We start from the raw sequence: 24,815 nt of genomic DNA on the forward strand, positions 1-24,815 counted from the left end.
CCTTTCTAGATATAGTATATTTAGAGCAGTCGATAGCAAGGTTACACGGAGCAAAAGAAGAAAACATTAATATGTGGTCGGACATTGCAGATAAGCTTAAGGCTATGATTCAAGAAATCACTATATAGTGGTAACAGCCTAGCACAGGCATGCACTATTGTACATTCCGTGTTGGTCCGGGGAAAGGGGGTGGGTGGGGTTTTCTTTTCCTTTTCTTGTTTTGCTATTGTTTGTGTTTGTCTGTTAATTGCATTTTTCTTTTGATTAATGTTTTACTTTTTCTTGTTCTATTCATATGTATGTCTCTAATTTCATGTTATGGAAAATAAAAATAATTGATAACAAAAAAAAAATGATTTTTCCTTTCAATTTGAATCCATGATGGCATCCCGCGTGACCAGTATCAATCAATCAATTGCTACGATTGAATAAGAGAGGTGGTAGAAATTAGGGCTGTCTTCGACACAGGATTTATGAAGTCGATTCGAGTCGCGGGGGTTAATCCGACGCGTCGACGAATCGTTTTATAGTCTACTTTGTGTAAAAAAAAAAAAAAAAAAGTGTTGCTTTAAACCACGTCAATATAATAGAATAATACATTAAGAGATGAATTGAATACACAGTGTTTTCGGTGATATCGGTGCGCGAGCACAAATGTTATCTGCATAGCAGTGTACAACCATAGAGTTATAACACACCGTTAAAACAAATAAAACATCTCCGCTGTTTCAACTCTGCCCCGTCTCTCGGCAGCGTGCAGTAGAGATGAGACATTCGCGAACGATTCCGCTCTCTTGAACGGCTCTTTTAAATGAACGATGGGATCCAGTCCGCAGTCGCGGGACACAGAGCACTGACAGAGTAATGAGTCAGTGTCGAGAACGGATTCATTTCAGAAAAGGATCATAAACAGGTGGAGGCACAGCTCCCGCTTGAGCCAGTAGTGTGGACATGTCATGGACGCAAACACAGCGAAACACAATCATTCATCATGGATTACAACACTGGAACAATTCAGAAGCACTTTAATTAGAAAATGTAACTTGTAGCCTACACTTGTGTATGTTAATTTGACTTTAGAAGATTGTTTACTACTTCGTGGACGCGCGTTTGTGCTGTGGCAGGTTATTTAATATGGGATTTTGACAGCGTGCTGCCTTCCTCCTCTTAACGGAACACTGTCCCGGCTCTGAATGTTTTAACGAAGCGGCGGTCTGAACCGTTCTGGCCGTTCCGTCTCACTTTCAACCCGACGCTGGTGCGAGACAATAAATAACTGTTCGCCAATTGCTACTTCTCATTGGAAGTACATGACACCACACCAGTCCAGCAGTGCACCGCAGTACTGGCAGTAGTAGGCTAACTGGTGATATAAAAAAATATATATTTTCGCTTCGACTCAAACAATTGGCGTCGATTCCCGGGGCTTAAAACGACGCGTCGATTCGTCGATTTTTAGAAGACACCCCTAGTAGAAATGAAACATTTGAGGGGCCTCCTACGTTGGGAGGCAATGGGAACTACGCTACCAACAACAGGTGGCTCCCAAGCGTTATAGAGTAAATACAGCCTTGCTGCAGCTCAACACACCATAACGTGGACTATCCCACAGAGAGATAAAAGGCTGTGTTTTTATTAGAGACTCCAGCGGTTGCACTCCCACACTGCACATGTGGGACCAGATGGGGTGTAATGTTATGGGCCAAACCCCTCTCAGCCCTCAGCCCACAGAGCCACTGCAGAATTGACAGCTTCACCTTAAATTAAGCCTTGCCCCATGGCTGTAAACGCCACTCCGGTTCCCACTGCTGTAAGTCAAGGCCGACCTGGAACCGTGGCTCACCATGACAAGAGGAAAGGCAAGCCAACAATGACAAACAATGGAAGTTTGTGAGGTGGCCTGTTGATCCAGCAGAGTGACAATAAAACATTCTATTATGTCACTCTAGGTGGAGGACTTCTTTAGGGATTTTAAAATATTTTTCAAATTAGTTAAAAAAGACAAAGAACTTTATAGGGATAAGTGAGGTTGCTTTTTGCAGACAACATATGCGACCTGGCAGTCGCTATCTCCTGATTAGGGAGTCTTACTGGTTTTAATGAGTTAAAAATGTAAAAAGCCCAAATGTAAAGGTGTAAAATGTGTTTTAGCTGTCTGGTTGATATAACTTACAGTACTGTAGTGTGGGTGCCGGTGCCTGCTACTGAGTAGGTTCCAAACAGATGCTGTTCCTCAAACAGAAAGACAGAGAAATGTCTGTGTCTCTCCTGAGCAGAGTGACTAGAATGAGAGAAGCCACTTATTTGAATAGAAGGATGCTTGAATGCAAACACACATATACAGTATACTCTCTCTCTCCCTCAGCCTCACTGAGTTGCTCGGCTTGTCTCTATCCCAAAAGGCATGCTTCAAGCCAATATGGGACGCTACAGAGAATATTTGCAGATTTTCACCCACGTGAGCGTTCTGTGAGATTGACTCAAGTGGAGACCAGGGACTTGTGGCTTTCTTATGATCAAGTTCTATACACTTGTGGTAACAGTATATGTACGGGCATACACTCACAAGCTCACAATTTAGCAGACACGCTTAAGCAAAGCAACTTACAAGTGCAAGATCAGAGTAAACAGCTTGAACCCTAGGGATTTGTTTGAACGATGACAGGGTAAATGGTCACATAAATAGTGCAGGGTATCTGCATAAGCAATAAGGGCAAGAAGAGATACAGCCTCTATGCAATTCGACGAAAAGGTCTGTGGTAAATGTTTATTAAAGCTCAATTACTCAACAGCATAAGAGGAAGGAACTATGGGGCCCTCCAGTGGTCATTCTGAACAATTACACATGCTTGTTGCATTTAGAGTTATCAAATGATTGCATTCCATGTATTTTAATACATATTTGTGAGTACAGTATAGTAGGACTGACCTTCTATTCAGAAGGTCAGTGAAGCAAATCTGCACAGATAGCCAGTCAATAATGAAGTCATGCTTACTACTTACATCTCAGACAACTGTCTTTGTGGCTAAGCTATGTGGAAACAGAGGACACTCAAACTGAAGAAATGTATTCCTTATTCCTCTTTCACGACAGACAGACAGACAGACAGACAGACAGACAGACAGACAGACAGACAGACAGACAGACAAACAGATTATTATCCCACGGGGGAAGATCCGTTGCCCAGAGGCAGCACAGCAGTTTAAGGTTACAAGTTCATTAGACACACTGCTTATTCTAAACACAATATGCAGCAATACACATTCCTAGATAACACAAACACAAACAACACATGCGCACACACACACACACACACACACACACACACACACACACACACACACACACACACACACACACACACACACCAGGCGCGCTCTCTCACACTCACACTCTCTCTTTCTCTCTCTCCAATGCAGTTACACACAAACCCATACTAATTGAATTAAAATCCAATTCATTCCAATATACAGCAGAAGCCACAGAACACTGGCACAGGGAGGTGTTTTTAATTCAATTACCTCCAAACACAGCGGGTCTAAAATAATGTGTTTATTCTGATGAAATCCACCCTTAAGTCTCTGTATTATTCATCTCCAGATTAGAAGCAAGAAAACACTGTCACAGGGAAATCCAATAGAATATCCGCATTTGCATAAATCCCCCTCTGATTAAGACATTAGTATTTACACACAGACACACACACACTTGCCCGCGCGCGCGCGCACGCACGCACGCACGCACACACACACACACACACACACACACACACACACACACACACACACACACACACACACACACACACACACACACACACACACACACACACACACACACACACACACACACAGTGAATCCACGCGCTTACAGTATACACACACAAACACATGTAGCCCACACAGAGTCGTCAGTGCCCCGTGGCGTACAGGGAGTCTGTAACGTGATTAGAGCGTGCTTGAAGACACGCAGCCATGATATGATTTCACATCAATTGTTTCTTCCTACAAAGACAGGATTAGCAGCAGCAGCAGCTGAGAGCGTCTCTGCTCATTCAGCAGTATACCATCATACTGCTTCACGGCAAAATCCTGAGTGTTCATTTAACTCTGAGAACGTACAATCTACCAAATGGACCCTAATTAGGTTACATTTGCATGCTCTCAGACTCACAAATGAACGGGTCGGTAACATTGAGGATTTTGCGGTATATTAGTGATATTGCTGCTGCCAGCGAGGGCCTAAATGTATTATATAAAGTATCATAACACAATGCCAGATGCTGTATTTTATAAATTTATCCAAAAATGTATCTTTGTACAGCTTTCTAAACAAAGGATTTGGGAGCTGGGCTTCAGAGCGACCCAAAGGGCAAGTCGCGCCATGTCTTGGCCATCTGGCCAGTGATGTATCGGACCAGTTACCCATATATGGAGACCCCTGGTACCCATATATGGAGATCCATGTACTGTATATGGAGATATGCTGTTAGAGCCCAAACATGCTTTTCTCTCTATAATGTTTATCCCACGATTTTGTAACCCATTTTTTCACCCAGTGCCAATTGCCTATGTAATCCTGGGCTCTGCTCTCTCTCGACCTTCTAGCTGTGAGGCAAAGCGCTAACCACTGCGCCACCATGCCCCCCTATAAACATGCTTACTCAGTTACTCGTTATGTGAAAGTCCTATGATGTCAATGACATCTGACCCTTTTATGCCCATACATGGAGATCCCTGTCTGTAGAATCAGCCACACAGATATGGGCTGTCTTGGCGATCTGTCTTGGCCATATATGGATTCTGTTAGTGTGGTATGTGGCCGATGTGGCCTCCATATATAGGCATTCCCATATGAAGTCCTGTTAGATATGGGCATAAAAGGGATACTGTTACAGTGATGTCAGCACGTGATGTCAGAGCGGGCAAACCCATTCTGTTAGAGTGGTTCCCCTGACATCACAGTGATGTCAGAGCGTGCTGTCAGAGCGCCAAACCCCCAAAAAAGTGTACACGTCCAGACAGACATGTGCAGTTTCACATACTAAACTGCGACCTTCGGTCGCAATAATGTGTGTTGCACTTTTGCCATCAATATCGTGCAGCTATCTGTAGGAATTAAGATGCATTAGGAGACAGTTATTATATGGACAGAATGAACGTACAAAAATACAGGTGCAAAAATACTGACATACAGTATGATTCCTCTTGTTGAAGCAGGTAATCTAACTAAAAAGATGGTTTTGGGGGTTTGCTGCCTTCCTAAAGGGCACCTCATTTCATTCAGGCAAAGTGGTTTTCATTAACACCGTCTGTTACACCAGACACCACCAGGGGAAATTCTTCCATTTAGGGTCACACTGTTCACTTAAATATAACATTTTGGAGCTAAGGGTGATGCTATATTGCTTTAAAGGAACTGGGAGGCTCACCTGAACCTACAGTAAGTATATGCACAAAAGCTGTGCTTTACTCGGTCAGCCACTAGGTGGAGCCATATTCAACTGACATGCAGACTGCTAATAAGATGCATAGAGAGGGAGGGAGGGAGCTGCACATGGGGCTGATGTTTACATTCAGGCACGGTGCTAGTGTTGATGGGCATGAGAACAAAAAATTAAAAGAAAATCAGTCTTTACTGAATTTCAGTAAAGACCGAAAAAATGATAAGCACATAACGCCCCAGAAACAGAATACTCGCATCTCTTCTTGCCATTGTCTCCCCTCCCTCTCTCTCAAATTTTTTTTTTTTAATTTAGGCTTTATTGTCATGAGAAAACAAATGTTTACATTGCTAAAGCAGAAGTGTACACTATACAATAAATCAATCAATGCAATCAAAACTAAAATATGTACCGGTACAAGTGAAAGGAGTGAAACAGTTTTCATGTATCAAGGTTACATTCAGACAGTGCAGGCATATACAAAGTGATTAGTAGTCTTTAAGGTGGTTGTGTTCCATTTGATCTCTCTCTCTCTCTCTCTCTCTCTCTCTCTCTCCCTCTACACAAGTGCATGCAGGGTAATGTATGCTTCTCTGCATGTAAAGACGAGTTCATTCCTCTCCATTAAGAGGTCACAGTGAAGCACAGCAAATGAAAGGACTTTCTTTTTTACAGAAGGGCTCTTCAAGCGCCACATCATCTCAGCACTCCATTTATCCTCTCTCTCTCTCTCTCTCTCTCTCTCTCTCTCTCTCTCTCTCCCCTGTATTCATCTACCCTCTCTTGCCTTTCTCTCCCCCTCTCTCTCTCTCCCTCTCTCTCTCTCTGACCCCCACAGTGTATCTCCCAGCGGTGTAAAGTAACTAAGTACATTAACTTAAGTACTTTACCTTAGTATTTCCAATTTTCAATACTTTTGCTTCTACTCCGCTAAATCACAGGTCCGAATATTGTACTTTTACTCCACTACATTTATTTGAGCATTAAGTTACTGTGCAGATTTGGATTATTATTACAAAACATACATTAACCACGTCAGCTCTACATACATTTTGGCCATTTGAAAATAGCCGATCTATAAGCTCACAATGATCGTCTATTTTCAAAAAGATTTTGATGCATTTGAAATTTTGAAATGGGACATTCTGCACAATGAACACTTTCTACTTTTGGTACTTTAAGTATATTTTGACACCAATACCTTTTGTACTTTTACTCAAGTAAATGTTGAATACAGGACTTCTGCTTGTAACAGAGTATTTCTACATTGCCGTATTGATACTTTTAATTAAGTAAAAAAATTGAGTACTTTTTCCACCACAGTGTCTCTCCTCCTCTGTGCCCCCTACGTCCCCACATCCTTCTACACTCTTTCTACAACTGTCCTCCATCTTTCCCGTTTCCCCCACATTCTGTCCTCCTCTTATCTTCTTCCCCTCCTCTTCCTCTTCCTCCACACACCTCCCTCCCTCCCTCTCTCTCTCCCCAGTTCCCTTCCTCGGCCCGCATTCAGGCAGGTTCCCATCGACGGGGCAGAGCAGAGCCAATTAAAAGAACCTCCACTATGTTTTCACACCCGCACGCATGGATGAGCAAGAGAGAGAGAGAGAGAGAAGGGGGGAGTGGGGTGCAGAATGAGGGGCAGAAGAAGGGTGAGAGATAAAAGAGAGAGAGACTAGAAGAGTGGAACAGGAGGAGGGAAAGAGCGAGAGAAGGAGAGTGGAGGGAGGGAGGGAGTGTGATGGAGAGAGAGAGGCTTGGGTAGCCTTGGAAACCCACAGCTCAAAAAAAGGAGTGTCTTTATAACGGCCATGACTGATGTCAGAGCGAGAAAGAGAGAGAGGGTTTCTTTAACTCTGAGTGTAAAGACAGGCGTGTGAGGGTCTGTGCGCGCGTGCGTGCGTGCGTGCGTGCGTGCGTGCGTGCGTGCATGCGTGTGTGTGCGCGTGCGTGCGCATGTGAGGCGTGGGCAATATGCCTGTATTGTGACCTCCTGTCATGCATCCTCTCTGTGTGTCATGATGTGTCACACAAGGCAGGTGACACGTTTTGAGAAATGACAGCTAAAATAGCGAATGTACAAGAGGTTAATGTGCGTTCGTGCGTGTGCGTTCGTGCGTGTGTGTACATGCGTGTGTGTGTGTGTGTCTCTGTGTGTGTGCGTGCGTGCGCGCTAAATGACCATTCCAGTTCACCCTGGGGAACTAGAGGTGGGAGGGGTCCGATCTAATGAGACCATTAGTGGCCTCCCACGACCCCCAGGCAACACACGTGCACACACATACATGTATACACACACACACACACACACACACACGCACGCACGCACGCACACACCTACAGTCCCCAGATGGACAATAACGTTTTATTGCATCTCAGAACCAGAGACCTGATCGTAGTAGTACAAGGCTGTGGCGTAATCATAGTTTAATTACATTTATTATTTCATTGTCCTTTCTGTCTCCACCTTTCCCCTCCCCCACTGTTCCTCTCATCCCCTCACCTCACCTCTCCTCACCTTCCATTCCCTCTATACTCATCTCTGGATAAGCATAGAATATATCGTTGTTGTCGGGTGGAAACCTTGTATGTCCAAAACCGTTATCTATCAATTAAAAAAAATATTGAAACCAGTGACAATAGCTGATCTACAAGCACACAACACCTCACTTTTGCGAGGTGTTGTGTGCTTGTAGATCAGCTATTGTCACTAATCTTGTGCGACAGTCTTGTACGATGAAGCAGGGCTTTTACTTGAAACTTGGAGATACAAGGTTTCTGCCCAACAGTGACGATATGTATTTTTTTTCTTCATACATTATTGCCGTTTCGTTTTGTTTTTACATGTCCTGAAAAGAAACCGTTTTGGACGGTTTCTGCCCAACAGTGCCAATACTGTAATTGCAATCTGTCTCCTCCCTTCCTCACCTCTCATGCAGTCCTCTCTTCTCTCCTCACCTCTCACCCTTTCCCCTTTCTTCTTTTCTGCCTGAGAACCACCGTTACTGACATTTCTACAGCATTGCACCAGATCTCCACTCACACCAAAGGCCTATCAATGGGTATAACATGCACGCATGCACAGTAACGCACACACACATACACTCTATCTTTGTCCTTCGCCCCATCAGACAGTAATTGAGTGAGTGATGTTATATTCAAATCCATTTACTGAGTTCAAAGCCTCCTGCCAGTACATTGATCTCCAACCGCGGTTGCTAATTGGTTCAAGCGTGCAAAGAATCTTAATGGCAGTGGTGGGGTCACGGATATTGATAGTTTGCCATTGATACTTCCACTAGTTTCCATTTCAGCTGTGTAACAGTTAACCGTTAAAACAAAGAAAAAAAGAAAAGCACACTCACACAAAAACACACCATTTCAGTTCACACAGCTCCAGTTTCAAACGTCTTACTTGGAGTAAGCAAAGACAACATCAATTTCTCATTCCTCAAAATTAACAGTTCATTTCTGCCTTTATACCATTCTGAAACCTGCACGCTCACGTCATGAGTCGATACGGTATTTCTAATTTAATAGAAAATATAAGTTGAAGTTGGCCATAATTGGTCTTCTGGCCTTCAACTGGTTGATACATCTCTCCCCTATACCCAAGGTGTTGGTGTTGCTATATATAATGTGGTGATGCATCGTGAGGTTTGGTGATTTTCCCAGTCAAAACAGCAGTTGTGATGGGAAAAGAACACCTTGAGAGCATTTAATGATGTCTGTCTCCCCCAACGGCTGTCTACTGAGTCTAGGGTCTGCCCACTGACAGCTCCATACAGCAACACACACACACACACACACACACACACACACACACACACACACACACACACACACACACACACACACACACACACACACACACACACACACACACACACACACACACACACACACACACAGCACACGGTAGCATGGCTCTGGCATGGCAGCAGACTGAGGGATAAGTAGATGTCTGCATAGGGACCGTTAACAGCACATGAGTGAGTGCCACATTGGGAGGCTGCTCCAGTAGGTGATGGTGTTTGTATTACCGGAAATGCCCTCTCCCCGCCACAAACTGTTTACTGTACATATTTTGTTTTTGATTACTACATGTTTGTATGATGTTTTTGCATAGTATTGTGTATGTTTCGATTAATTGAATACACAGGAACCCAAAGGAAACAAGCTGTAGTGCTTTCTTGGGTTTAATCCTTTTTTGTTTTAAAGATCTGTTTTTGGACTTTTATGCCTTTATTGATAGGACATTAGACTGACAGGAAATGGGGAGAGAGATGGGGAATGACACGTAGCATAGGTCGTCGGGAACTGGACTCGAACCCTCAAGCCTATGTGGTATGCACCTGGACCGCTAGGCCAGCTGGCGCCCTGGAGGTTTAATCCTTTTGTACCTTTTTTTTTATTAAATTATTTTGTGCAGTTAAAGTATTCAATCAATCAATCAATCAAAAATGGGGTCTGTACAGTTATGTATGTGTATGAATCATTGGAGATGAATAGGGATGTGTTTTGGCACAAGTCTGTATGGCCATGTGGCCTTCAAGCCTTCTGAAGGCTGCTCCCAGCAACCTGCTGGGAGCAGCCTATAAGAGCCCACAACCACATCTCATCCTTCAGCCCTCCCCTCCACTCCAATCCCTTGTACTTTTCCTATATCCATCTCCACCCCTTGATCTCCCCATTTATCTCCTCATGTGCATCTTATTTCGCCCTCCTTTTTGCCTCTCTGATTGCCTCTCTGTCCTCTTCCTAGTACTGTACTGGAGTGTTGTGGCTGCTCTCTCTTGGCCCGCATGAATAATTCATCTCGGCGGCAGGAAGGAGGCGAGGGGACCCTCACTGACAAAAGACCCAAGTGGAAGCCCTTCAGGAATCAGGGGCGGACCGCCGCGCGCGCTCACACACACACCACACACACCAACAAAACACACACAATTCATAAGTGCATGAGCAACTTCACCACAAATCATCATGGCAATGCAATAAGCATGAGTTACACTTGGATGAGCGACGCGTCACACATTGACAATAACTGTTCTGCAAGCCTCACATCCATGGTGTAAAGTAACTAAGTACATTTACTCAAGTACTGTACTTTTCAGGTACTTCCAGTTTTCGGTACTTTTACTTCTACTCCACTGCATCTCAGAGGCAAATATTGTCCTTTTACTCCACTACAATTATTTGAAAACTTTAGTTACTCGTTACTTTGTGGATTTGTATTATTATCGGGAATCTTACATTAACCCCTCAGCCCTCCCAGCAAGCACGGTCAGCACCTGGACCAATCAGTGACGTCTCGATTGGGGCCAGAACAAGTCAAACCATGACTGGTCAGATCTGGCCTAGCATACAGTATCACCTGATTTCAACCAACATAAATCCTGCCCACGAAAACGGACGTCCTGGATTAATCAGAGAGGGTCCGATCGAGGCCAGATAAATATCATAACTAGCCTTACATGCTCATATTTCAACTAGAAAACTGTTCCTTCGAAACAGTGTGGGCTCGCTTCCAACCCAAAACAATAATAGTAAAAGTGTCAAGTTCCCAGGCAATGCTCTCTTTCATTTTACTGACGTAAAATGGTAATGCAAATACAATGTAGACAAGCAGTGTTATTACATGAACTTAAAGGACCAGGTCACCTTTGGGACAACCAGATCTTATTTTATTGTTGTGTGGGACACGATCAACACAATGTTGAGTTATTTTTTGTGTTCAATCTGTGTTTTTAGATATTTTAGTATTTCAGTATGCTACAACTGGTCATTATGATGCATTTTGCATCATATGATGCATGAGATGATGCAATATCATGCTACAAAGCATCATATGACCAGTTGTAGCATGCTGAAATACTAAAATATCTAAAAACAAAGATTGAACACAAGAAATTACTCAGGATTGTGTTGATCGTGTCCCACACAACAATAAAATAAGATCTGGTTGTCCCAGAGGTGACCTGGTCCTTTAACGGTATGGACAATTAAATCAAAATAAAATTAAATTAAAGCTGCAAGCAGCGATGACCGGGCCCTCACAGCTCTACCCACGTCACAAGGGGCAGCGGTTACACTATTACACTTATTGCCCTTTTACACTTATTGCCCTATTACACTATTACACTATTACACTATTACAATTATTACACTATTACACTTATTACACTATTACACTTATTGCCCTATTACACTATTACACTATTACACTATTACACTTATTACACTATTACACTTATTATACTATTACACTATTACACTATTACACTTATTACACTATTACACTTATTACACTATTACACTATTGCACTATTACACTTATTACACTATTACACTTATTGTGCTATTACACTATTACACTTATTACACTATTACACTATTACACGTATTGTGCTATTACACTATTACACTTATTACACTATTACACTATTACACTTATTACACTATTACACTTATTGTGCTATTACACTATTACACTTAATACACTATTACACTTATTGCGCTATTACACTATTACACTTATTACACTATTACACTATTACACTTATTGCACTATTACACTTATTGTGCTATTACACTATTACACTTATTGCCCTTTTACACTTATTGCCCTATTACACTATTACAATTATTACACTATTACACTATTACACTTATTACACTATTACACTATTACACTTATTGCCCTATTACACTATTACACTTATTACACTATTACACTTATTACACTATTACACTATTACACTTATTACACTATTACACTTATTACACTATTGCACTATTACACTATTACACTATTACACTTATTACACTATTACACTATTACACTTATTGCGCTATTACACTAAAATCATAGTCGACTATACAAATCCTTAGTCGGGGACTGTGTGTGTGTGTGTGTGTGTGTGTGTGTGTGTGTGTGTGTGTGTGTGTGTGTGTGTGTGTGTGTCCCTCTTCTGTGTTGCCTAGAACTGGAGGATTGATTTTGGGGTTTGTATTGTAAAGTACAATGTGTGATGTCATCAAGTTGTAATTTGCAATACAAACCCCAAAATCAATCCTCCAGTTCTAGGCAACACAGAAGATGGGGAACTTTCTTTTTATTTCCACACAACTCCTCTAAGGTATATTAATGACATAGTTCAATATTGAAAATGGGTGGTCTTCCCCTTTAAGACGTCTCTGCCGAGACTTTCGCATTGTCACTGCAGGTCCGACTTATGTAAGGCTAAATCACCACAGAACAGCCAATGACAGCCAAGCCTTTAATCACAGCTGTGTCAATCAGTAGAGTGCAGAGGGACATTTATTTATAGTTTTAACTATAACTATAGTTTTATATATCACACAGCTTAGACATTTGGATCAAATCAGACAGCAGACCTGTGTGAACGCATTGATATAAATAGCATATCTGAAGTGTGAATATTGCAGCCACAGCGACTTAATATAAACATGGGTCCCTTTCCTCTGTCTCACTCTGCTAAACCCATTGGAAATGCATTGGGTGCTTAAAGTTAAACATTTTTATTTTTTTATAATTAAACTACAAAACATTTCAAAACCAAAAGTACAAGCACACGTGTCCTCAGTAAGCTGAACACATAAAAATTTGAATGGTGTTGAAAGGTGTAAGCGTTTAAGAGATGAAGCGCGCCAAAGTTTTGAGGAGATACTGACTGACTGACTGACTGATAGATAAATAATGAAGATAACATACGTGTGCTCGCCTTCCAGGCGAGCCCACAACTAACATTACAAACAATAACAATAATCCTGTCAAACAAAAAAGTCCTTATGACGTCCTGGTAATGACGTCAAGATCATCCCCATATGGCTGTGATGTGGCATAGTTCTGAACGTCACCAGAGTCACCAGAGGACGTTATCATTCATTCATTCATCCAATCTATGGCACGTAACACCAGACTTCATCCGATCTATTGCACCCAACACTAACCTCCATCAGGCATGGAATTTCATCATTTTAGGGGCAAGGCCACTTGAACTTTGGAGTTGTCCATTTTTTGAGGGCACAAAGGCCAAATGCCAGGGCAGGACATGCCAGGGCAGGAAGGCCAATCAAATAAAACAAGATTTTAATTAATTGAATTTAAGGGTTAAATTTAATATGCAGAATATCTGCTGTGAAATAAATAGGTATTTACAATCTGATGCTCAGCCCTGCACAAATCAAAGATACTGGATTGGTTTAAAATGGGGACTCAACAAGACACTGGTGTCTACATGACAAGAAAGACACTGGTGTCTACATATTGACAAGACAGAGACAGAGGAGAAAGTAGTACAGTCAGCATTAAGGCCACTGTGGCCTCAGGTAATGCCATTGGTTTGAGGGGCACAAGGTCAAACTGAGGGGCAACGGCGGCCATGGCCTTCATGGCCTCCATGAAATTCCTGCCCTGGACTCCATCCAAGTACACTGACACTAAGAGTTTCCCACGCACCATGATGCCTTCACAGTGCTTTTTGTGGCCTCTCTCTCTCTCTCTCTCTTTCTTCCTTACTTGATCCTTGGGTTTTGTACACACATCATCCAATTTCCGTTTTGTCATGTTCCCTCTGATAACGTTTGACTTTTCCTCTATGATCCAGCCTGGGTCTCCATCACATCTCTCTCTCTCTCTCTCTCTCCATTCCCTGATCCCTGGAAGCAGCGGCAGCGCTCCAAATGGGATTACATGAAATTCCCATTCCTGCTCACACACACACACACACACACACACACACACACACACACACACACACACACACACACACACACACACACACACACACACACACACACACACACACACACACACACACACACACACACACACACACACACACACACGCAATATCACCCTCGCCTCCCTTCAAGCAGGATTTACCACAAAACCACAACAAACAGCAACAGGGAGGGGTGAACAAATCCGGTTATACTCGTGAAAAACGGTAATCACGTTTCATCAATCCATCCACGCCTTTCTTTTTCCCCTTTCAAAAGAAGGCCGGGGTGGAAAGCATTTCACTCCTGAAGCACCAGGGAAAGCGAGAGAGAGAGAGAGAGAGAGAGAGAGAGAGAGAGAGAGAGAGAGAGAACAGCGCCCATGCAGGCCTCTCTCTCTCCCTATTGATCCCGTCCGGCTGCGTTTCTCGTCATTTATCTGCGTGAGAGCGACGTCCGCCCTGTTCTTACCCCCATTGTTCCCCGAGCGGACCCTTACGATTCATCTTGATAACATTCTATTTCTCCTTGCTGACAAGGCGGCTCTTGTACCCCCCCCCCCCCCTCCCTGATTCCTTCACCCTTGCGTCCCACCACCACGCATTCGCCTTGCTCTTATATAAGTATAGCTGATTGATTCTGGGGGCTTTCTTCTGAGGCCATAGCAACACTATTAAAAGGAGAGAGGGGGGTGGTCTCTTCAACACCAAGTCCACGACCCCTGATCGATGACCCCCTGCCTGCCTGTTGCCAGATAACAAGAGCGGGAGGAGAAGAGAAGCACTGAGGGGTGGATGAGGACACAGGGAAGGAGACGGAGGAGAACGGGGACAGGATCAAATCTAAAGGAAGAAAAGAGAGGGGAACCTCATTTTGCTCCTGGCCCAACCTGAGACCTTAGAGACATCATCTGGCCTACTTTATCCTTGGAAGTGTGAGTGTGTGCGTGTGTGTGTGTGTGTGTGTGTGTGTGTGTGTGTGTGTGTGTGTGTGTGTGTGTGTGTGTGTGTGTGTGTGTGTGTGTGTGTGTGTGTGTGTGTGTAAAGATGTGGACATAATGAGGACAGATGAGGTTATATCTCAGCATCATGGCAGCAGCACACCCGATGTAGGGGCCACGGTTGGACGAGGAGGAAAGTGTTGTATGTAATGAGAGCTGAAACACCATGTCTGGAAGACGGAACACATTGACCATCATGATAAAGTCATTGGTTGCCCCGGCCAGCCTTTGAGCGGGGCAGGGTGGCCTAATGCAGTGGTTCTCAAACTCTTTCAGGGACACCCATTAGAGACGGCTCTTTTTACGGCTCTAGCAGTGATTCTCAACCATTTTAATTCCAAGGACCCCCAGTTTGACATGCATTTGGCTACGGACCCCCATTTAATGGTATTTCTATCTCTGAGACCCCAATTTATATTCTAAAATCTAACTGTAGTAATCTAACTGAGTGTACAAATGGAACCAAATGGAGGGTTCTAAGGGTCTATTTGGTTCCTATCATTTAGCTGGGGACCCCCTGGAACTCCCTCAAGGACCCCTGGGGGACCCCGGACCCCACTTTGAGCCAGCATGTGAGCAGCTTCGGTGACTATAAGCCAGTTGAGAGCGCAGAACCATTACATAGCAATGTCCCTGTCTAAGGTTAAATCCAACTCAAGGGTTCGTCACATAACATAAAACGTTATCGTAATCCATGCGAGGGAATATGCGACTGCCTCTGCAGCCTAAAGTATGCACAGCAACAAGAAAGGTCATATATGCCAAAAAACAACAACGATGCAATAAATCCCAACACCAATTAGACTCAGAGACAGAGTACATTTTCACTCTCTGGCCTCTCCTTCCCCCACCGCTCTCTCCACTAGAGAAATGCCTTGCAAAAAATAAAATAAAAGAAGCAGGTTCTTGCCTGGAAGGTGCTCAGTTTGAATCCCCGGACCGGTCCTTCACAGGAAAATGCGGTCAGGTAAAATGAATGAAGTGTACAACCCGCTCCCTCAACATCTGCTGGTGAAGCAAACTTGGGCAAGGCTCCTTGCTTGTCAAGGTTGATTTATACTTTGTTGCACACAAGTGGTAACAACCGAAAACAGCAGATCCACAAGCCCACAAAGTATGAATTGATCGTTGCTGTTCCAGTGGCTGGAACTACTCAGGGGACAACAGCAGAATACTGCAATTGTGCTGGGTTGCAAAAACCGAACTAACAAAAACAGAAACATTAGGACTTTTGCGTACAGTATATGCTTATCTATGCAGTTCCACAGTTCAAGAAGTGTCTGATACTTGCTTAATCACGTTCACCATCATCATTATCCCCATCACCCCATGCCACCACACCTTTACTGCTGTACCTTAATTTCACCCACTTCTTTAAACCTGTAAAGCTGTGATACTTATGACTATAAAGCTGCTTGTGATTCTGTGCGAGGTTTTTCAACTGGTTTCTCACTGTGACACCAATTTAGCATGGACCATGAAATCACAAGCCAATACCGTATATTCAATGAATGACACAATATTCCCCTGGGAAGTTGTGCCATGTCCTTGTTCTCGTGATCCACTCTGTCTGGGACCAGGCTAAAGGTCTGAGTCCCCAAACACCCAAGATGTGGGAACATCAGACAGACCAGAGGGCCTCTGACCTTTAGTGATGCTAATATCACTCCAAGAAGAACAGCACAGTCCCCTGGGAGCAGGGCATCTTCACTACCATACATTAGAGACTTGACTTGACCATAATAGTTGCATAATAGTGGCACTGACTAGATGAATGGCCTTGCCTTGCCATGGGCCAGGAGCCCATCTCCTGTTTCTAGATGAAAGGCCATGGGGTCACAAAAAAGGCCATTGTCTAGAGTTCAAGTTGCGCAGACAGTTCCATTGCAATCAAGCAATTATCTTAAAGATAACTGTTTCACTGCCTTCATTGGGTAAAAACGAGTCAGGTTGTTCTGTTGACTGGTGGTTTATAAAACCAACGTAAAACTGTAAATAAAGCATAAAACAATACAAGAACATAAATAATAGAACATAAGCACAGCCTGGGTAACTTAAACATAAGGAAATGATAATACAAAAGACAAATACAAACAATTCATTTACCTCACTGGCTGCATCCATGACAATGAAGGTAGCGAGATGCTCAAAGAGTACATGAAATTGTTACAAACTTTGCCAGCGCTAACAAACACACGTCCGTCCGCATGGACGTGTGCACCACACTGAGCTGCTAGGGAGCCATTAACCGGCACACCATATACCGGTATGTCAAACCGGATGGAATACGTCAGAGGCAACTTCCGATGCATCGTCTAAAATACGTGTGGCTAGTGGCTAGGTTGAAACAACGTAATTTCAACTGCTATATAATTTAGATGGTCTATACATAGACTCTTAAAAAATTGCAACTCAATCAACATCTAAGCTAAGCCTAGACATTGAAAAAGCTTTCACTTTTAGACCAGTTATAACCCGGTTTGGTGGTTTTAGACGGATGTCTAATATCCGACTATCAATTATGGCTGCTACAAACAGTCAGAGATACAAAGAGTGGTCGTGGGATGCTAACACAGCTCAACTTCGCTTGCTGATGACAGAAAAGGGAAGTTAGTTAGTGCAATAAAGTGAATAATTCAACGGGTCAATCAAATAATGCCTAGAATGTGCTTGCTGATCGTGACCTTAATTCGAGGCCATGGATCTGCACTGTACACAGTTTTGACAGTTTTGGGAGCCAACACTCACTCTTGTCCCAAACACCCCTTTGCCCCCTGAGGAAACAGAAGTGATGAAATCAGCTGTCCTCGAAAATTCAAACAAGCCTCTTTTGGAATGCTGACAACTGCTATTGGAAGGAGTCCTTTCTCCTCTGCACAAGATGCCATCGAGTTCATTGCCATCGACAACTCCAGGGCACAGGCAAAACTGAAGCTGGTTGAGCAAGCAAAAAACGAAGAGGAGTGTGTGCGTGTGTGTGTGTGTGTGTGTGTGTGTGTGTGTGTGCGTGCGTGCGTGCGTGCGTGCGTGCGTGCGTGCATGTGTGTGTGTGTGCGTGCGTGTAGGACAACGTCAGATATTGCAGTCCGAGTGCCACTCCATGGTGATTACTCCGAGAACAGTCAGAGCAGAAAATGCTCATTGAAAGGGACGTGTGGACGCCTGGCGGTCTGAGAAATGTTTGAACGAGACGACAGGAAGATTTAGCCTGTTATTTTGACTTTCCTCCACAGCTCTCCGCAGCCAAGCATGTTACACAACCTCAGGCCTTGTTCAAACTTAAAAAAGAAGAGAGAAGCTGTTTGTTACGGGGGCAAAGATAATGCATTGCTGTGTCACGCGCAGCAGAATGACTACCAAAAGGAATAGAGGGTATGCACGTGACATCATACCCGGAAGTTAAGCAGGAACACCTACTGAGTGGCAAAAAGCTACTTTCTGGCCTTTACAGCCCATACATTCAAACAGAAAAGTTATATCTGATTGCATTAAACGATGTTAAACTCAGTGCTGCTTTGGTGTTTTCTTTTCAGGGCGGACGGTCATTTATTGACGTCACGTGCACGCGCCTTGAGATGTGTGTGTGTGCGCCTACATGTGCGCATGGAGCAATTAGAAAATACTGCGCTGCAGTAGAGAAACTAAAAGTTTGCTTTGAACGAATCTCAAACAGTACCTACCACAGTAATGGAGCCATGTAGCCTATGAGGACGCACGCACAATGCACATACAGTCACTGCTGGAAACCTACAGTAGGTGTTTAAGTAGCCTATCCATATGAATAGACTTGTGAATCTATGGGGGATGCGCATTTGCGCAATCCCACCACTCACTGGTAAACCTGGTAAACTTGTTATGCAAATAGCAATTTCATTAGATAGGCTATGGCGCGTTGTCACTCGTGTAGCCTATAACTCTATGGTTCTAGCATGCACTGTTCCGTGCCCTTCCTGCGCGTGCATAAGGGAAATATATTGGCCTGACGGTGTCCGGTCACGTCCGGCCTCGGAAGCACTACTGGTTAAACTCACTTTGCCACTCGATTTGCTATTCCCTTTATGCATGCGCGTACCCTCTATTAGTGGGAAAACACTCAGCTAAACAGCCATAGCGTGCTAAGAGGTGCCTGGATGGACGGCCCAGCTGTACTACTGACGGGGGAGGTTTTTTATGGGACGCAGGGGCCGCAGTGGCGACAGCTCTAACGGCCTCATAATGCAGCGATTAGCCTCAGAATGGCATGAGATGTGGCGAGCTCTGCCATTACCCTGGCGATGGGACTGGCCTCTGGGGAGCAGAATGGCCTGTCAGAGAGGCTCTCCGTCAACGCTGTCGCCTGGGAGTGGAGCTGGCAGTACCTCCAGGGCCCCGGAGCCGGCCCCTGGGCTTTATAAATCACCCAGAGGCCTGACAACGGACGGCAGCAGCAGAGCCCGGCGTGAGGAGGAGTCACCTTGGGCCGTGCCGGTGGCTCGTGCACGGGCAGAGTGTCACACTTAGGGATGGGACGATAATCGTTATTTGATCCAAAACACTCACGATAATCGCGTCGTGGAGATTTAATTATTTATCGTGAAATTATCCTCTGTCGTGCACAGGGATCAATTTACCTTTTATTTGCATATCCGGTACCACTTAAGCCCTCTATAATTGGTCAAACAGACCTGTAAATAACATACTTGATAAACAAGTCTTTTTTTTTCACTCTCTCAAAAAAGAGATTTGTGTTGCGACGCGACACGTTGTGACGCATTGTGAGCTTGTAGATCTGCTATTTTTTGGCAAATGTTCTGCCCCAAGATAATGGATGTTGGGGATATTTTTGATTATCGCGATGATATTGTAAATCGCGATTTCTTTGGTCACTCTCTCTCTCTCCCCCCCGAGTTCAACAGCTGTCTCCCACTGTTCCTGCCCGATGGTGAGGTGTACCTCCTTCTTGCTGATTAGAGCAGCAGGACACAACATGACAATACAAAACAGCGAAGAAGAAGTTTTGGGGCTTTTATGCCTTTATTGATAGGACAGTAGGCTGACAGGAAATGGGGAGAGAGACGGGGAGTGACACGCAGCAAAGGTCGTCGGGATCGGGACTCGAACCCGGATGGCAATGCTAGCTATTTTGTCAAATGTCAAATTATTTTCAAACATGTCCGATCTACAATCTCACAACGTGTTGTGATCATAAACAAAAAAAAAGGCTGCACACTGACTGCCTCGTGTTTGTCAGACCCACCCCGTCAACAGACCGATAAGAACAACAGCTTCAGAGACTCAATCGCTGTCTTACACCTGCTATCTCCTCCCTCCTCCTCCTCCTCGCCTGCTCCCATCCTTACAGCCCCAGTGGGAGGGAAAGAGAGATTCCTATTTACTGGTTTACCGGAGGAACACTGGGCTTGTCATGTGATGTGTTCCTCTGGTCACGGAAGGCTGGTTGCATTTCAATCAGGCAGGAGTTGAGAAGCCGCCGCTCTGTTGTTGTTGTCATTCAATGTGCTAGCATTAGCATTGATGGACACTGTATAGCGTCTAGATGGCTCTCTGGTTGCTGCTTTACGTTCCCCTCACCTAGCCACTGGTTGAGGAAGCCACTTCACTGTACCTGTCTAAGACGTTTCTTATTTTACCTACAGTAAGCACCTAGACAGACCGACCGACCGACCGACCGACCGACCGACCTTTAGGAAGAGTCGGAACAAAGAAGAGCACTATGACACTTTCTTCTTGCTTTCAGAATAATTACTTGTGCCAGCAGAATGCGCAAGTACTGCGTTCGGCTGCATATGTAGGTAGTTAGGTATGTAGGTAGGTAGGTAGCCGTGTGTGTTTAAGCCTGTAGCCCAATCAGGGACCAGCATTTCTGCCAACGTCAACATTAACCGCCAATGAGGGACCAGCATTCCTGGTGATGCCAGTGGTGATATCAGCGACCAGCACATAAATACAAACACCTCATGGCATATAGACAGTGGTGATGCCAGTGGGGAGCGCACCTTGGGTTATCTTTGTTTAAGTAAAATGTATGCCAGCTAGGCAATAGTCAGCCAGGACTTTTGGTGTATGCAAAATAATGTAATGTTATTTTCCTTATTGCTCTGAAACATAGTTGTCGAGGGCTGGTTTCAAAACTGTGAAAAATCAGGCGTGCAATTAATGCACTACCATTTAGAGGAAGATGATACAGGTTTAATTGTATTTCCTGTTTATAAAATGTTGGGTTTGCTCTTGGAACATGTGCCTCACCTCTTGTTGCTGTTGTTGTTGACCCATTCTCAAAATGCAGAAAAATGCAGATAATAAACAACAAGTGAAAATGATGAATATTTAGTAGCTCTGAGCGTTTGATCGTGAACCCAGGCAGCGCACTGTGCTGAGTGTGTATCACATTGCAACATGGTTCCTCTGACAGCACTGTCACGCAGTCACATAACCTGTGTGTGTGTGTATGTGTGTGTGTGTGTGTGTGTGTGTGTGTGTGTGTGTGTGTGTGTGTGTGTGTGTGTGTGTGTGTGTGTGTGTGTGTGTGCGCGTGCGTGCGTGCGTGCGTGCGTGCGTGTGTTTGTGTGTACGTGTTCTCAAAACATGTAAATTACTGTTAATTAAAGTGCAGGGTGTTCCTGGTTTGAGCAGGAAAGGCATTCAGTTTAATTTAAAAGGAGTAACTGGTGTCAGTGAGGACTAACAACTAAAAGGTCTGTCAGCCAAACACATTTTAATTGCTGCACTACTGTATGATTGCAGAAAAACATTAGGGCATGATAAGCTTGTAAATTATATTAGAAGGGAAGAACGTGAACATTTAATTGGAAGTTTATTCAAAAACAGAACTTGTAGTCATTGCTAGTTACCTATCAAACAGCTGCTCTTTCTCTCTCTCTGTGTGTGTGTGTGTGTGTGTGTGTGTGCATGTACTGAGTATACTCACATACTCAGTACATGCAATTACTGTGTCTTAAAGGACAACTTTGTTTTTTTACAACAAGGGTTCATATTTTAGATTGTAATTAGAGAAAAGAAAAAGTGAGTGTTAAAATGTTTGAATTTTCTTCGTTCTATTGTTTTATCGCATTTACCGTGCTAAAATGTGGGGCATGCGTACGCATGGGGGCATGCGTACAAGTGGCTAAATATGTGTTTTTAGACACAATAAGCCAGCAGTTTCTTTACTGCTATTTACAGTAACACTTCTAGCCCCCATAAGTCACATCCAACCATGAAAGGTTGCATTGTATCTTGGGAATGGGCTTATTCTGTGTAAAATGACATATTTAGCCACTTGTACGCATGCCCCCAACCACTGAAATAAGAATCTCTAAAACAATAGAAAGAAGTAAATGAAATAATTTTAACACTCATCTTTTATATTCTTTAATTACAATCTAAAATATGAACCCTTGTTGTAAAAAACTAAAGTTGTCCTTTAAACAAGGAGGTCTATCCTTGTCAGAAGCTGTAATACACTTCAATGGAGTGAGTACATTAGTACATACATACATGCATACATCCTGGCTGCAACATGGCTGAACTTGACTTGGCGGTCAGAATCCTCTCATTCACTAAACTAAACGTGACCTCTTCTGACCAATCAGATTCTACAACCTGTCTGCAGCCAGCCAATGAGCGATTAGGCTCCCTTTGATCAAACTAACCCTTACCCGTTCAAAGATATGAGCTCCAAAATGATGTGCAGTGTGTGGGTTATGGGATGTGCACTGTGCATACAGTATATGAGGGATGGAAAGTAACTTTAACTGGTGCTTGCATGATAATATGTAGGAGCATCAATGTAAGAAATACCCGTTTCGTTTAATGGCTACCCCCCCCAGCCCGCCCACCCGCTTGCGCACACACCCGCCTGCCTGCACACACACACACACACACACACACACACACACACACACACACACACACACACACACACACACACACACACACACACACACACACACACACACACACACAGAGAGCTGGTTAAACATGTTGCCTCATGCTAGATGCAGAATAGATGTGCCTCATGCTAGATGCAGAATAGATAGTAGATACACCATAAAAATGCTAATATACAGTATATGATTTGTGAAAGTGACAAACGGGCTTCACAGTTATGTTAGGTGTGTTCATATGCTAATGGTGATGCGATTTCAGATCAATTGCTCCAGCCACTGAGGAGAAACGCTGTTTCAGACAGACAGACAGACACTCACTCACTCACTCACTCACTCAGACATTCGCAAAATTATAGTATAGATAGCACTGCCCTCTAACCCCCCGGCTCCACCGAGCGCGTCGAGCGTCGCGTCAACATCAACGCAGGGAATGCTCCCGTTTTAATCAATGAAGGGTGCTCCACTGCCGACGTCAACGTCCGCGTCGGACGCTCAAATTCGCCCCGGTTAATTTTTTGACGGCGTCCGACGCCGGCACGACGCCGTCATTTTGGTGGAGCCCTAGCCTAACCTGTCATTCTCTTCTCAGCCAGTGATAAAGCATCCCACCTCCATCCCCATGCAGCGCTACCTCAGTCCTGCAGTCAAAGGGAAGATGGTTCATCTGCACCACCACCACCAGCGTCTAGATTCCATGGGGGGGGGGGGGGTTCTCTCCTATACATAATCTATGCTTTTTAACCCATTTAGGCCTGAAATTATTTAATTCTCATAGAATCCGGTCTTGTATATCTGCTATTTTATAATAGTTAAAGCATAAAATAATTGTTAAAGTGGTTAAAAATTTAAAGTGACACAGATTTGCGTTCAGGCCTAATATAATGCTAGCAGAGTCTAATCAGTTTACAGTTTACAGTTTAGGCATTTAGCAGACGCTTTTAATCCAAAGCGACTTACAATAAGCAGATAATCGCTGAATCATTGCTAAATAAACTTGTTTCATACTCTCTTTTACTCAAATAATGTTGCAGGCTTTTTGAAAAGACATATACTATATAATGATGGGCAGTCTGAATACCTACACACTCAGGTCCAGTAGACTGGCTGACAGTGAGCATACTATTACCGATGGCTCTATCCGACCGCATAACCACAGAGGTACAGTAGGCTAAACAAATACCTCACATTGTAATCGATTCCTTCAAGGCTAAGCTTACAAACCCTGTTTCACCTTGACAAGGCCACATCATGACAGTTAAATGCAGCCTTAAACACTGACTGCGTTAAAGGCCCATTCCCACTGGGCCAGATATTTTTTCATTCAAGTGGATGGTAGATACAGATAAAAAAAAACTATCAGAGATATTATTTTTATCTGTGATAGATATGTTTTTTATCTGTATCTACCATCCACTTGAATGGAAAAATATCTGGAGAAATAGATTTTTTTATCTGTTATCTGGCCCAGTGGGAATGGGCCTTTAGACTGAGGCTTTAAGCTTACATGTAAAACTAAAAGAAAAAGAAAAAAAAGGAAGAGAACTGCACTCGTAAAGAACAGTATAATTAGCTGTGGTACACTTTCGGGGGAACAGTGGACTTGGTAATTACAATTTCTAAAGCCCAACCCAGATTGAAAACAGAACAATGAACCCAACCACTGGGGCTATGGGAGGAAAGTGGAGGGAGATGTGCATGCTGTGTGGCACACATGCACGCACACACATACACACATGT

Source organism: Nannobrachium achirus (assembly GCF_963921795.1).
Source record: "Nannobrachium achirus genome assembly, chromosome: 7".
In the NCBI taxonomy this organism is placed as follows: domain Eukaryota; kingdom Metazoa; phylum Chordata; class Actinopteri; order Myctophiformes; family Myctophidae; genus Nannobrachium; species Nannobrachium achirus.